The 12,943-nt window shown below is 44.4% G+C and overlaps 1 protein-coding gene across 2 annotated transcripts in view; it reads left to right on the top strand.

Annotated features, from left to right (window-relative positions):
• The first annotated feature begins 2,715 nt into the window (after positions 1-2,715).
• Tgfbrap1 (transforming growth factor beta receptor associated protein 1) overlaps positions 2,716-12,943 on the top strand; it is a 44,548-nt gene continuing 34,320 nt past the window's right edge. Inside the window, exon 1 of one of the 2 annotated variants that reach the window (XM_021652921.2) lies at positions 2,716-2,836. The gene's annotated coding sequence lies outside the window, so the exon portion shown is untranslated. Of the gene's footprint in view, positions 2,904-12,943 lie in introns of both variants that reach the window. The other variant, XM_021652925.2, reaches the window with a different exon arrangement.

Here is a 12,943-nt window from a genome sequence, read left to right as displayed (position 1 = left end):
ACGGGGGCGGGGCTCTGCTGTCGCTCAGCGCGCCGAGGGTGGAGTTCGAGCATAGCAGGCCTGGCTGACGCACCTAGCCAAGGGGAGGGACTAGGATGCCGAGCGGGTGGGGAATCCTGCCCGGGTCGCGCCGGAAGCACGGAAGGTGAAGCAATCCGAGCGGGCCGCCATTGGTCGCGCCTCCTGTGACGTCCCATGGCAGAAGGGGAACGGATTCTCCGGACTACTTGGAGAGACAGAATCGACCAAGAGGGCTGATAGTGTGTATTGTGTTTCATTTAGTTGGTGCCCAATAGGTTTTTGTGGCCAGGATGATGGCATAATCGTAGCACTTGGGAGACTGAGTTTTCGGCAAGTGGGTTGCATAGTGAAATCTTGTCTCAAAACAAAAATAATAAAAATGTTTATGGGAGGAATACAGGAGAAAAATATTCACTAAGGACTTTGGGTATTGGTTCTCTTTGTAAAGTAATATTTAAGGTATGCTATAAATATTACTTTGCTTGTTATATCTATTGAGTGTTTTGCCTGCATTTTTGCCTGTGCATTTTGCATGTGCCTGGTGGCCATGGAGACCAGAATAGGGTATTGGATTTCCTGAAACTGGAGTTATAGTTGTAAGCTGTAGATGCTGGAAATGGAACCTGGGTCCTCTGCAAGAACAGTTAGCATTTTGAAACTACTGAGTTGTCTCCCTAGCCCCTACAAATGTGTTATTTGTAAAAAAATATATCTGGGCTTAAGGTGAGGAACTTCAAAATAAAGGTAACAATTAACGAAGTACTTCACATTCTGGGTTTGTGTTCTTAGCAATTAATATTTATAACAGTATTAATGACAACGTTACTGTTTCTCATTCCTCAGAGCATGGTAGGGATACATTTACTTATTAAAATGTCTGGTTTTCCTACAACCCCAGTGTCTTACTGTGTGCAGACACATTGATGAGTGCTAGGTACCATCCAGACACCAGAGACATTTCTCACAGTTCTGGAATCTGGGAGCGCCGAGGTGCTGGAGGCTTGGCATTTAGTGAGCATCCATTCCACAGCGGTGGCAACTTCTCATTGGGTTCTTAGAAGGCATATGGCAGAGGGGTAAAAGGTTCCACTTCTTTGATAATCCCATTCATGGGCTTTTTCCTAAAGGCTTTTACATTTCTCTCTCTTTATCTTTGGGTCTTCAGTGTCGAACATAACACCTGCACACAGCAAGAATTGTTTGTGGAGAATGATCCTTAGGCACTTCCTACCTGAGCTCCATTGTCACCAAACCTCCAAAGAACATTGGGATTTGGTTAGGTACTATCTCTCTAAATTAGTGCGTTTATTGTTTGTATTGTTTTTTTGGTTTTGCTTTGCTCTGGTTTGGTTTTTTTGTTTGTTTGTTTGTTTTTGTTGCTGTTATTATTGAGACAGGTTTTTTGTTTGTTTGTTTTGTTTTTTTTTTTTTTTTCTGTATAACAGCCCTGGCTGTCTTCGCACTCACTCTGTAGACGAGGCTGGCCTCGAACTCACAAAGATCCCCCTCTTTCCCAGTGTTGGGATTAGCAGTGTACCAGCCCTGGCCATGTTTTTCTTTTGTTGTTGTTGATTTGTTGTTTTATGATACATTTAATTTATGTGAGTATTCTGTTTTCATGCACACCAGAAGTGGGAATCAGATTCCTTTACAGATGATTGTGAACCACCAGGTGGTTGCTGGGAATTGAACTCAGGACCTCTGGAAAAGCAACCAGTGCTCTTAACCGCAAAGCCAACTTTCTAGCCCGTTTCTTCTTTTTTTGTGTGTTTTCGAGACAGGGTTTCCCTGTGTATCCTTGGCTGTCCTGAACTAGGCTGGCCTTGAACTCACAAAGATCCGTCTGCCTCTGCCTCCAGAGTGCTGGGATTACCGGCGTGTGCCACCATCTTTTTAGGTCCCCACCCCTACATTTCTTCCTCCTTTGACTATAGAATAGTATGATTTGCTATCCACCCTCAGGGGTCTTGGGATGGCATCTTTCCTGCAAACTCTGGGGACAGGGTTGGCGGCGGGGGGGATTGGAGGGTTAGTGGGTGTGGGGTGGTGGGAGTGTGGGGGTGGTGGGAGGGAACCCTAAATTACCTTGTCAGCGGGTTCTTAAGACGGGAAATAACTGGAGAAACCTGGCTTTATTGTGTATTGCTGCGAGCACTGAGGACTCTGGAGGAGCTTCCTAGCCCTTCATCAGGAAACTGGGTTTCCATCTTATACAGAAGGATCCTAGGATTCTTTACAGCCTGACCCAAAGGGTTGCTCTAAAAGAAGTGGGTGGGATCTCCCCGGGACTCCCAGCTAGGAGAGAATAGCCTACAAATATGCTCCTCCCCTTCGGGACTTGCATTTCTTCTGCCTGGACTAGCAGCAGGCATTGGCACACGGAGGTCCCGGAGGCATCCCGGCCCGTGAGTCGGGGCTGGGCTGTCAGTCCGCCTACCCCCTGTCCAGGAGGCATCTCTCCCGGCCTCCACCCGACCAGGGCAGCGGCGTAGTCGCCAGCCATGGGGAAGAAAGTCCAGCAGGCGCGGCGGCGCTCCTTCCGCGCTGCTTTCCCAAGGGCCGCAGTCGGGGTCTGCGCCGCCTGCGCACTCGCCCGCGCGCGCTCGCCCGCCTTCCGGACCGCCGGGCCCTGACGCGGAGCCCCCCAGCGGCGCGCGGCTGCCTGGGCACCGGCGAGCGCCCGCCCTCCGCCGGCGCCGGGCGGCGGCCCACGTGACGGGAAGCGGCGGCGGCGGGGCCGGCAGCCCAGGAGCCGCGGCCGGAGCGGGCGGCGGGCCCCAGGCCGCGGGCGGCGCGGGACGGCTGCGCTGCGCCGGTGAGAGGCGAGGGGCGGCCTGCGGGAGCGGCGAGAGCGCCGCCGGCCCTGGCCAGCGCCCGCGCAGGTGCAGCGGGGCGGAGCGGGCGGGTGTCTGCGGGACTGGGCCAGCGGCGCCGCCGGGGGCCGGCGTGCAGGCTTGGGGGAGCCGGGGGTGTTCACCCGTGCGGGGTCACCCTGTACCCTGTGGTTTGGGGGTGTGTCAGTGTAAGGCAGAGGAATGCCTGAGAGATCTGGTCCTTGAACTTGCGTTTCTATGGAGAAAATCGGGATGAGGAAGGATCGTGGCTGTGTGCCTCCGCCCTTCGGTTGGAATGCTTGGGGTGCTTGCTGTAATTGAAGTTTCCCGAGCTCTGTGGATTGAAATTGGGGTCAAGCCTAGGACTGAATTGAGAGACTGGGAGACACAAGGGGAGTGTGGAAAAGGAAAGAGAAGGCCTGGGTTCGGTCCCTGGCCCCAGTCTTTACCACCACGTCAGGGGCTGGTAGCTGTACCCCAGTGGTACTTTTCCAATCAGTCGCCATCTGCCTGATTTCCCGTGCTTCATGGGGCTGTCCAGTTTCTTCCTGGTTTTGCTTCTGTCTAAGGGTTGAGTCTCAGTGGTCGCTGCTCTGGGCTTCAACTTAGGTGAAGTGTTTTCACACCGTGCTTCTTGGTTGGGGCCTGTAGTGTGAGCAGACATGATTGATCACTCTTGTGCTGCTGGGTAAGGAGGGCAGGTAGGCAACGTTGGTGTTAATGTGGTGGCAAGGGAAGACACGGGCGCCCTGTGAGCTGGCCTGCCTGCTGCTGACAGGATTTGCTGGGCAGAGACTGGCTGGTGTGGTGCCAGCTGCACCCACATGCTGGTGGTCAAGATTCTTTCTTGGTCAGCAAAGCTGAGGACTCACAGCTCCCGGGTCAAAAAGGAAGAGACATTTTGACAGCTGTTTCCTTTTCTTCTTCCTTTCCTTTCTGCCAACCAAGCAACTGCCACTTTGGTGTGTAGTAAAAGACAATGCTTGACCAGAATCCCCCAAAACCTGCTGGTTCGTCAGGCTCCATGGCTGTGACGAGCATGAGGCTGAGAGTTTAAATCCCACTCCTGTTGGTCCCAGCAGTGACCTTTGGATCCTGTTTTCCTGATCAAAAATGGGGCTAATAGCTAGGTGTGGTGTTACTTCAGGAGATAGAGGTAAGACAGGGAGTTCAAGATCACCACCAGCCATCCATGACCATGATAGAGGTAAGACAGGGAGTTCAAGATCACCACCAGCCATCCATGACCATGTATCATGGTTGAGGCCAGCCTAGGTCCCTCAAGACCCTGTCATATCTCCCCTATTCACCTAGTAGGGCTGATTTTGCAAAAGATGTGTGGATGCTCATAAGAAAATATTCATGGGAGGCATCTATCTCGAGACCCGACTCTTGACAGAAATTGATTGCTTGACATATGAGAGTGTAAGGCTATGCTTCCATTCTTCAGAAATGCATGGTTCTACACTCTGAGACCCCATGGAGGCTTTATCATGGTGTTAGGCTGTGGATTCTGGACTTCAGTTCATTGTACATGACAAGGTGTGCATTTTCAGCCCATTGCTAAGGCTTGGTATGACTGTTGGCCTCACTTTCTCTTCCATTCGTCCTCCAGTCATATCCGAGAGGCAGTCTTCCGTCTCTAGAGTTGGAGACAGAGCTGTTGACTCTTGCAGGATTGCAGGGCCAATTCAACCTTGGGCTAAACTCTAGAGACAAAGGTTGGTACTGGCCTGTGCTTCAGAGCAGCTTCTTCTAATTGCAGAGCTATAAAAAGCCTGGGGCTTGCTGTTTGCAAAGCAATAATGGAGCTTGGGGATGTAGCTCAGGGATGGACTGCTAGCTTGGCATGACTGAAGGCCTGGGTTCCATCTCCAATACCACATGAAGCCAGGTTGTAGTGGCACAAGGCTGTACTTCCTCCACCGAGGAGGGGGAAGTGTACATAGCAAGATGGAGAGTGGCTGGGCCTGCGTGGGACCCAAGTGAGTACTGTCCCAGCACAAGTGCCAAGGAAAGGTTTTGAAAACAAGCAGAAACGATACATGTGTGTTCTAGACCTGACAACAGCCTTCATGCTATGTTAAAATTTTGATCCTTTATGGAAACAGGCAATTTCACTGAATGAGTTAAGCATCCTATTTTGGTCAGGATCCAGTCCTCGTTAGAAAGACATTAAGGTCGTCGTTTGTGGCAGCCAGGTGTTTGGGTTCTGCAGAATAATGTGGCTCAGCTCTTACAACTCTTCTCCTCTGTGGCAAACCCTACCTGTCTTACTATATTGAACAATACGTGACTACTAAATGAATGCAAAGTTAACAACTCAGTCGGCAGCTACCCCAAGTAAGATTGAGTCATTCTTGCAAAATGCCCTTATGAGTCCTCGTGAAGACTTGAGATCAAGATTTTTTTCTTCATAGTCAGGTAGCTGCTATAGAATAAACTAAAAAGTCAACAAAAACAATGTATGTAAATAAGGTTACATCTCATAGGCATCTCATAGGCATGTGATGATTCTCTCTTGGTGGCTGTAGGTTCTGTGCTGAGGGCAGTGTTATGTGGGAAGTGCAGAGAGACCCCTGTTACCACCCCACCCCTTTCTACTGTCCTCACCCCTCACTTCTTCAGTTATAACCATTGATGTATCTCATTTAGAATGTAAATGATATAAAGTGCCTACATACACAGTAGGCATACATGTGAACATACCATTTGTATAGTAAGTGCGTATGCTGTATGTGAATATATAGTACTTATATGTGGTATACAAATATATATACAGTCATCCTTTCTATCTATGGATTTAGGTTCCAGGATTCTCCATGGATACCTACTCTGTGGGACTTAAGTTTCATAGAATATAAGATGCTGCACTAGTTGTCCATAACATCTACACGTGCTGCCATATGCTTTAAGTCATATCTAGATGAACATGTTTGGTACAGACACATACAGCATCTTAGCATGACATGTATTATGTGATATGTGCCAGATGCTTTTGATATGGAGTTCAATAGAACCCCTTATCCATGGGTTCCATATCTGAACCCATGGATATTTCTATATTTTATATAAATTCTACATATATTCTATATTTATATATTTCAATTTATATTTGTTTATTTTTATCATTTGTATTAGCAAAGCTACAGGTAGTTAGACACAGATGTGTGCCAGGTAATATCAAGACAAATTAGAGCATAGCGGCCTTCTCCCCTCCATTCCCTCCCTCTGTCTCTCTCAGGTCCCTAGAACAGGCCAGTATTCTATGACTTTTTTTTTTGTACCCAGCCTTTTGCTCTCTTATACTTGTATTACAAGTGTTGCCTGGTTACAAGTTAATGTATTTATTGTTGGCTTCCAGCAAATCTCAGGATTGAGTCACTAAACTGGGATGCTTTTGAGCAAGAACAATTTATGTCAGATAAATGTACATCCTGGTTTGATGGGAATGTATCTGAGTCTCAACAGGGCAGGTGCAGTCATAGGATTCATCTTTGGGTCTTAAAGCAAGAGATCCTGCTGATCTCAGGAATGACGTTAGGACCAATTCCAACTGGGCCAGTCACTTTGAAAGATCCAAGCCTCCTTGAAGTTGTTGCTGTAGTCAGAAGATTTTAGTTCAGAGGAACTCAAGTCAGCCTGTCCCCTCAGTCCATAGAGCTGGAGAAATAGGAGTTAGGAACAAACTGGGGCCAGTCCCTGTGTGCTGTGTACCAAACAAGCCACAGGACGTCTCAGTTCTCTGTCATTTCTTTTCTCAGTTTGTCGTTTTATTCTCAGAGCTGGGCTTGCGGGTGCACTCAGGGAATCCCAGCACTCAGGAGACTAAATCCAAAGAATTCAGTGTTTAAGACTGGCCTGTACTATATGACAAGATCCTGTCTCAAAAACCAAAGAGAGGGCTGGAGAGATGGCTCAGAGGTTAGGAGCACTGTCTGCGCTTTCTGAGGTCCTGAGTTCAATTCCCGGCAACCACATGGTGGCTCACAACCATCTATAATGAGATCTGATGCCCTTTTCTGGGTTGCAGGCACTGTATATGTAATAAATGTAATAAATAAATAAATCCTTTAAAAAAAATAAAAAAAAAACAAAGAGAAAACGCAGGCATGATAGTGTACATTTGTAATCCAAGTATTCGAGAGGCTGAGGCAGGAGGATCAGTTTGAATTAGAAGCCAGCCTGGGCTGGATAGTTAATTCCAGATCTGCCTGGCCTATGATAGTCTCAGACAAACAGGTAACAGCCCACACTACTATCACACACAAATGGATACAAAGAGAAACATGGAAAAGAGAAAGGAAAAGGGGAAGAGAATGAAGTGAGTTAGAAATAACTATGACCAACCCAGTACTGGGGCTCTCAGGAGGGTTCGCCAAGGTGTTCTCGTGGATGCATTGCCTGGTACTTGGAGCAGCATTTACACTATGTATGTTAAGTACACCTACCATCCATTCTTGTGGCAGCATGACACCTGATTAAGGGTCTGTGCTTTTTGGATACCTGGGTTGGAGCTGGAGCTCTCCAAATACTAACCATGGTATTAGGGAGACCTATAGTGGAATCCAAATCCTGTGTGCAGAGGAAGACACACCAGCTCACCCACGATAGCAATGAAGTGGCCAGACCATAGTCAAACTCAGATTCTCAGTTGACACTGGGAATGTCTATCACACACTATTCCCACTGTTATCATTCATGTAGGATATTTGAGCTCTGGGAACACACTGATTCCACAATGCTTGGCCATTTCCTAACCCCACTGCTCCAAACATCTCCCCTGGCTCTCACAGCTCAGGCACTAGTTCTGACCCTATCAGGAGTCAGCTTCCAGGCTATGGAGATGTATTAGTGGTTAAGAGCAGTTGCTCTTCTTCAGAAGGCTCAGCATCAATAGCACGTAACTGCCTGTAACTCCAGCACTAGGGGACCTGATGCTCTCTTCTGGCCTCTGCATGCACCTATATAGCATACATAAATATACATAAATATAGATATACATTTATACACATACTTTTTAAATTAAAAATGTTAACTTTCACTGTCCCAGTCTAATCCATGTAAAATATTTCAAATGAACAAAAGTCCAAGTTTTCCTCTTTTTTTTTTTTTTTTTCCAGGGATGGGAAGTGGGGTTAGGGAGTCAGGGTCATGGTATGCTGCCTAGGCTTGTCTTGAACTTGTGGTTTAAGTTCTAGCCTCCAGGTCCCTGCTCCAGTCTCCAGGTCGCTGACACCAAGAGGTATCCTAACTGGCCAGGCTTCTAATGTCTCACTTTGAAAAGCTTTGAACTTCAAGGTATTCTCCAGGTGGATGCTAAGCTAGGACCCTCTTGGGCAGAGAAATTATCTCCCAAAGTAATTCAGTAACGATCCTAAACCCCCCTCCCCACCTAAACCCCAGGGACACTAAAGGGACCCTTGTCCTGGGCAGTTTTGTTTTCGCTTTGTGATTATGGATGTGCATGTCTGACCAGTTCCTTAACTTCTAGAAAATGAATCTCAGCCTCTCGGAATCACCTCACCCCCTCCAGTCCCATCTCTCTTTTTCCACCTTCCCTCCCCTCCATTCTCCTTTCTTGCCCTACCCTTCCTTATCTTTATCTTTCTCTCTCCAAGGACAGTCTTATCTCTTCTAAAAGGCTTCCCTACAGAATCATTGTTTGGTCTGTCCCTTTCTTTATAAAGCATATGAAGACCAAAATTACCTAGTGTTCTGGATGCAGGGTCCGCATCACTGCCCACCTTTCCATCTGACCAAGCTCTGGTCCAAATGTCAGAATGACCATTTGACCTCTGTTCATGTTTATTATAACTCCATAAACCAAAAACTAAAAGAACAAAATTTACCACAAAACGAGAAGACACCAAAGCTAATTTTAGACAGAATGTCTTTTTAAACTATGGATGAATTGGTCTGTAGTGTGCTATAGGAGGCACCTTCAGTTATAAGGCTGTAATACTCATCCCTTGAGTTTGGGGAGCCCTTCCCTGCACTGATGATGCTCTGGTACCCATAGAGCTTCGCAGGGCTCTCAAGAATTTATTTCATGTAAAAGTGTTAGGCAGCTCTAGAATATTGAGTATTTGGGGGCTTTGTTGGTTGGTTTACCAGATGCACAGAGCACCAGGTAGTCTTAAAGGTAGCCACTTCTTGTCAATGTCAGTGCTCTGTACTACAGCTAGTAATGTTCTTTTGGTAAAGCACCCTTCTTAACATTTGCCACTTTGTCAGAATACTCTTTCAATATATTTCTTTCTGTCCAGAGCAGGAGTTGATCCTAATTTTATGTGTACATAAATTAAAATATTGTGATGTCACTGGAAACCTCTTTTTTTTTTAGATCACTGATCTTAAAACTACTTTTGTTCTGGTGCTGTGACTTTCTGTTTTATTTGTTTTTACATTTGTTTGTTGTGATGTGAGGACACGTACGTGAGGGAAGGTTGGAGAGTAGCTTGAAGCAGTCGGCTCTTGCCTTCCTCCGGGATGAAAATCAAGTCACCCAGCTTACCGGCAGCTGCCCGTATCCACTGAGCCATCTCCCTAGCCGTGGCTAATGGCCTGGGAGGAGTAAGTGGCCCTGTGAAACCTGCTATCTCAGAAGGCGCAGTCACTCAGGGCAGGATTCATCTGTGTCATTGAACCATCTCCCACTTGTTCATCTTATCCTTTATCTTTTAATGATAGAAGAGACATTATGGTTAATAATTTATGAGATGCCCCTAAGATTTCAAATATTGTGATATTCAAGAAATGGCCCTTAAATATGGATTTAATGCTAAGTACTAGATTTAGGTGAACAGAAACTGTAAGTCAATTATGTATGTGATAAATATATGCTTTCATAAAATGAAATTTTAAATGAAAACCATGGAAGTTGTGATTTCTAGTAAATTTATGGAATGGATCCTTTTTCTATTCTCAAGGTTAAAGTACTTAAAGATTTTACTTTAGTGTGTGTCTCCGCATGAACACACTTGCATTCATTCATACGTGAACATGCATATGTATGAGTTATACACATACCCACACATACACATAAGGATTTAGAAAAAGAAACTAATAATGAAACCCATTATATATAACTAGTGTATAAATAAAACATTTAAAAATTAACGTTTAATAGCACATATAAAAATACTTACAATCTCTAAAGATGTAGTGAATAATGAGAGCAACATTCAGGATAGGAAACTAAACATTTTGGTGCCTTAGAAATCTGTCATCTGCCCATTCCCAGGCTCATGTCCCCTGGATTTTTCCCTAGGCTCTTCCTGACAGGTTCTGCATGAATGTATTAAACCTTGTATGAAACGATAGGTCTTTTTCTTGTTGCACTATGTAGTCCTCTGTCTTAGGTAGAAAGCTGGAGTGTTTCCAGTTTTCTCTCATCTCAGACAAGATCAATGCTCCTTTCTTGCTTTTGTCTTTATAAACATAAAATAAGTTCTGTGGGGAGACACCAGCTTACTCAGTCATGTTAAGGGCTTCAGAAAATGCTAGAACGATCTTAGCAGTTTGGAATCTTCTAGTATCAAGGGCAGCTTTCATTGTGCCCTGTTCTTATGTTCACATGCAGTTACCATGTGCTTTCTTAACTTCATGGGCTTAAAATAAAATCTCTTTCAGTGATAGCCTGTAGCTTCGTACTTTACTATAGCATCTTACCTACTCAGAGAAAAGGCTTTGTGTGTGCTTTGCTTGTGCTGGTGTTTTCCTAGTTTCCCATCATGTTTAGATATCTTTGGTCAAAAATGTGAGCCCCCCCTTAATTGATTTTTTTTTCAGGCAATCTTGTATAGGTTAGGATGACCTCAAGCTCCCAGTCCTCCTGCCTCCCCACTATCTATATGTGTATGTATGTATATGTATGTATATGTGTATGTGTGTGCATATATATTAGGTAGAGCAGGACTTTTGGACCTGCCAATATTATAAATAATGACACAGAGGCTTTTAATATTTTAATGCCTAGGCCTTGTAGTGTGGGCAGCCTCCCAGCCAGCTGGGAGCCTCCTGGCACTACGTCCCACCACATACCTAGCTCTACCTCTCTGTTCTGTTTTATCTCTTCACCTCTGTGTTCACTGGTGAATCTCTCTTGTTTCCTTTCTTCTCCTAGCATCCATCTTTCTCTCAGAAGTTCTGCCCTCTACTTCCTGCCCTGCTGTTGGCCATTAGGACACAACCAACAGGCAAGTAAGGAAGGATGAATTTTTACAAAATATAAGACGAGTGATGGGTCCTAGAAATAGCAATACCAAGATCCAGCTAGTACTTAGAGCTCTCTGCTGGTTTAGCAATCAACCATCGAATAAACGGAGACACACTTCATGTAGTGTGCCCCAGATTTTCCCCACTTCTAGTACAATAAATGACTTTTCTCTAACATCAGTAAACTGTGTACAGTAAGAAGAATGATGAGAACTATCAGTTAATAACTATATTCACAGTATCCACTCCATTTGTATTTGGCAACCTTGGAGAAAGTACTCCACTATCTATCCTATATTGGTGAGTTCAAAGTTTTATACTTAAATCACTTTCTGTCACTATTCAAGCTTTCGCATAAGACATCTTAGATTTTCGTCCATTTTCTTAGATCCTAAACAATGTAAACTTTTATGTTCTGCAATCTTTATAAACTTTACACTTCTTTTGCAAATTTTCTTACAAAGAAAACTGTAAGACTATAACTGTGCAATCTTCAACCCTATCAGAGACCTGGGATGGATAAATTCTATCTTATAAACAGGAAGTATAGGCATCTTTAGAAACACATTGGCAATATCAAATTCTCTGGTACCAAACCCATGGGGAACCATAAAGAATAAATTTACCATTCTGGAGCTTAGGTTTAGGAGACGTCTCCTAAGAGCCTAAGGGGAGACACCCAAAACAGCCATTTCTTACAGCAGCACCTACAGATGTTAACTAAGCAATGTTTTTGTGCTCATTAGTACAAATAAATTAGTATTTTTACAGTACAGTTTTCTTTTTTAAAGTTATTTTTGTGGGGAAAGGCATGCTGCCACAGTGTACATGCAGGGATCAGAGGACAACTTGTGGAAGCTGATTTTTCTCTTTCCACCATGTCAAATCTGAGGATCCAACCCAGGTCTTCAGGCTTGACAACAACTAATGTTACCCTCACCAACTTCACCCAGAGGGTGAATTATCTCTCTGGTCCTTCTATGGCATTTTCAAAGGACAAGGTGTATAAATAATCTCAAGTTGGTAAAGAACAATGATTAAGATTGTTACATTGCATTAAAGTACCTTCCAGCACTATGAAAGCCAATAGAAATGAAGCTTCCTGGTCAATGCCAGCTTGATATCTTCATGTTCTCTGACTCATGTGGTTTCTTCAGTAATAGGATTTTACTGTTGAGTTCTGTAGGATAACCAAGAACAATGTCTGTAATTTTTAGGATCTAAGATTTCACTGCTCAACAACTCCAAAAATGGAAACCCATTCCTGGCACTGAGTTTATGTGTGAGTGTGAGTGTGTGTGTGTGTGTGTGTGTGTGTGTGTGTGTGTATGTTTAAGTTTCTAGAGTGGTAAGTAGGCCACACTCCAGTGGAAGGTCATATATCCAAGAATATATGGGCAACACAAATTAAATGCCTAGATAAATAAATAAGGGCACAAATTTAATTTAGTGGGTAGAGAACACACTGTAAGAAAGTGATGTAAAAAGCAAAATATAAAGACTATTATTTTGTCCTTTAGGCAACATTTCTCTAGTCCTATTGTATTTTTTAGTCTTATTTCCTTCATGAAGTTGCGAGGCCCTTGGGAAGCGAGTCACTGTTTTAGAACTTTTTATTTTATTTACACACCAAGAGGACCTTGGTGCAAGGTGGACTTAATGATAACACAGATATGTGTCCTAATGTTTACCTTTTTGTAGGTATTTCAGCTACATGAATATATCCTTTTAACTAGATCATAGAGAGAATACTGCTACTGCTTAGAAGAATAAACAATTTTTAAGTTGTGCGGTCATCTTTCACTTGCCACCATCTAATTTTTCTTTTTATAAAGTATTGTTTAATTAAGAACAGGCTCTTAACAAGT

The sequence above is a fragment of the Meriones unguiculatus genome, chromosome 16 (assembly GCF_030254825.1).
Source record: "Meriones unguiculatus strain TT.TT164.6M chromosome 16, Bangor_MerUng_6.1, whole genome shotgun sequence".
Classification (NCBI taxonomy): Eukaryota; Metazoa; Chordata; class Mammalia; order Rodentia; family Muridae; genus Meriones; species Meriones unguiculatus.
Note: the sequence above shows the minus strand (reverse complement) of the source record. Positions and strands in the feature narration are given on the sequence as shown.